This window comes from Dipodomys spectabilis, unplaced genomic scaffold, assembly GCF_019054845.1.
Source record: "Dipodomys spectabilis isolate Male_0828 unplaced genomic scaffold, ASM1905484v1 ptg000108l, whole genome shotgun sequence".
Classification (NCBI taxonomy): Eukaryota; Metazoa; Chordata; class Mammalia; order Rodentia; family Heteromyidae; genus Dipodomys; species Dipodomys spectabilis.
In genome coordinates, this window is record NW_024870785.1 from 21320874 (window position 1) to 21324180 (window position 3307).

The window sequence follows — 3307 nt, forward strand, 5'->3', positions numbered from 1 at the left end:
CCTCGGCGTCACTTCCGGAAAGCCCCAGCCCCTCACCGGGAGGTACTTCCGGAGACGCGATGCCCCGCCCCCCCGGAGCGTAAAAAAGGCTGCGTGCGCCGGCGCCGGGTGTCACTCCCTCCACCAGAAGGGAAACTCGGTGGGTGAACTTGTGGTTTACATTCTCAGTTCATCTCCGTGGTAGGGGACCCTGACTCTTCCTTGCACACGACCAGGCCCAGAAACAGAGCGCCGGAAGATTCCCCTCGCTTCTTAGTAGTGGGGTTTGCGGAGAGGGCTTGGGGAGTGGGGTGGGGACGGGTTCTTTAAGGATTAGAGAGTGGAAGGCGGCCTCCTCACGCGTGGTGGTTCCATGGTGTAATGGTTAGCACTCTGGACTCTGAATCCAGCGATCCGAGTTCAAATCTCGGTGGAACCTACTCCTTTTCCTCTCTCTTTCTGCCCCACCTTAATTCAGATATAATATTTACTTTAAAAAACGGTGTCATTTCTGGCTTTGAGTAAATACAACCGTTGAAGACTTCCCAAATTTCCCCCGTGAGTACGCTCTTCAATTCTAGAACCGTCTTCCACCTGGGGATCTAGTCGTTATACTCCACACGTGCTTTTTCTTTAAAGTTTAAGCAGAAGTTTCAACGCATTTCTTGCTTTTTTTGCTTCAGTCACAGACTCTTCCTGGGAAATCTCCCCTACTATTTCCAGATGTCAGCACAGAACTTCGCCCACCCTTCTCATCAAGATTCAAGAACTTCTTGAGTTCTGTTTGTTAGCCTCTAAACCAGGCTATTTACATAATTATTTAACATACAGATGCTGACAATTTTCAGAATTGACACTGATAAGACTTGATTTTTGACTGATTTGAGCTAATCATTCAAATGATTTGCTAAAGATCATTCTGCTCCTGGGGCCTCCTTGTACTTGAAGGGAATCTCTAATCCCCAAAAGCTTTTCTCCACTTAATGTCATATGCTAACTATGTGCTAACTCTCAATTTAGACTTTTGGGCAAGACTGTCTAGCAGGCAGAATTATGGCCCCATCAAGCCACCGCCACCACCATCACCACAATTTTGTCCACTTTCCACTTCCTGGAAAACAAATATTAGATTCCATGGCAAAGGGAAATTAAGCTTCCACATCAAATTAAGGTTGCTAATCATCTGACCTTAAATGAAGACATTATCCTTGATTATGTTATAAGTGTGAGCCCAGTATTTTTGTAAGGGTCCTTTAAAACAGGAGAAGGGGTGCTGAAGATACAGCTCAAAAAGTGAACCCCTGAGTTCAAACCCCTCTATGGGGGGAGGGGGGGGCGGCGGAGGAACCCACCTGTAAATGTGGGACAGAAAGGGTCAGTGGGATGAGATGGGAGAAAATCTCAACCAGCCATTCAAGCCTCCTTACAGACAGACAAGGAGGGGCAGGAGCAGAGGCTTCTGGAAGCTGGGGCAGGCACCCTAATGGAGTATTCCAAAAGACCTTTTGAAGGAGCTGTAGGAGTGAGAATATTTGTCAAAGGGGTTGATTGCCATTTTAAGGGTGGCTGCCATCTTATCAGAAGTTGTTTTACTTAAGCCATATCTCTTTATCCCAAACAAGTTCCTGCATTGGTTAGGAATCTTGGTTTCGGTTGTTTAATCAGAAAAAAGTTTAAAACCCTTTCAGACTAGCCAGTTTCACAAGATTGTGAACATATTCCAACAAGGGGCAATCACAAGTTAGAGATAAAACCTACTCAAGCTACTCCTCCAAGGGCATTTGCTTAGTTGGCTCCCAGTCAATAGTATAACCTTCTGCGGAAGTAAAATCCAGCTTTGCTGAGTTCCTTTCAAGTTGGTGCCCTTACACCCCAATATCCCAAGACATTGCCCTGATTTTAGCAGTGAACCCATATCAGGTTTTTAATCTATAGAGGTATAAATAATACATTTGTCACACATGTAATCCTAGCTACTCAGGAGGCTGAGATCTGAGGATCTCCGTTCAAAGCCAGACTGAGAAGGAAACTTAAGAAACTTAAGAAATTAAGAAACTTAATTCCGGGGCTGGGAAGGTGGCTCAGTAGTAGAGTGCTTGCCTTGCATGCCTGAGGCCCTGGGTTTGATTCCTCAGCACCACATAAGCAAAAAGAAAAAAGCCGGAAGTGGTGCTGTGGCTCAAGTGGTAGAGCACTAGCCTTGAGCTGAAGAGCTGAGGGACAGAGCCCAGACCCAGAGTTCAGGCCCCACGACAGGATCAAAAAAAAAAAAGAAACTTAATTCCATTAGTAACAAAAAGCTGGAAGTTGAGTTGTGGCTCAAATAGTAGAGCACTAGGCTTGAGCATAAAAGCTCAGGGACAATACCCAGACACAGAGTTCAAGCCCCAGGACCAGCAAAAAATAAAAATTAAATTATTCTATTGGTTTATTTTCTTATTTTTTTTTTTATTTTTAATTTTTGGTCCGGTCATGGGGCCTGAACTCTGGGCCTGGGCACTGTCCCTCAGCTCTTCAGCTCAAGGTTTAGCACTCTACCACTTGAGCCACTGTGCCACTTCCAGCTTTTTTCTTTTTGCTTATGTGGTGCTGAGGAATCGAACCCAGGGCCTCAGTCATGCAAGGCAAGCGCTTTACCACTGAGCCACCATCCCAGCCCCAGCTTTTTTCTTTTTGCTTATGTGGTGCTGAGAAATTGAACCCAGGGCCTCATGCATGCAAGGCAAGCGCTCTACCACTGAGCCACCTTCCCAGCCCTATTTTCTTATTTTTATCAGTCCTGTGGTTTGAACTCAGAGCCTAAGTGCTGCCCCTGAGCTTTTTTGCTCAAAGCAAAAATCAAAAATAAGAAAATAAATAAACAGTGCCACTTCCAGTTTTCCAGAGGTTAATTGGAGATAAGAGTCATCATCCTTTCTGCTTTGGCTGGCTTTGAACTAAGTGCTTCAGATCTCAGCCTTCTGAATAGATAGGATCACAGGCATGAGCCACCTGCACCAGGCTTGTGTTCATTTTTATCACCAAGTTGGCGACCCTTTGTTATGGCACCCATAGGAAATTAATATAGTGTGCTTTTTCTGCCTACATGAAGTGATGGAAGATCTAAGATCCTCTGTGCTGGTATAAGCATTCAAACTGGGGCAGAAATGCAATGTTGCTAAAGCAGCCAGGTGTTTTTGGAATGCCTATGGGTGTCTACAGCTAATCAGACAATCCCAGTTCTCCTCAGACTATGGAGACTTAAATGGGCCTACAAAACAGAGATTCAATAACTAGACAGTTCAGGAGTCACTCAGTAGAGTTCTGGTTTATGTGCCATGCTCAGAGG

The 3307-nt window shown here is 45.2% G+C and overlaps 1 non-coding gene across 1 annotated transcript; it reads left to right on the top strand.

The window, feature by feature from the left end:
• The first annotated feature begins 346 nt into the window (after positions 1-346).
• On the top strand, positions 347-418 carry Trnaq-cug. Its single transcript has one exon. It is a non-coding gene; the product is annotated as a tRNA-Gln (tRNA).
• Positions 419-3307: the final 2889 nt, after the last annotated feature.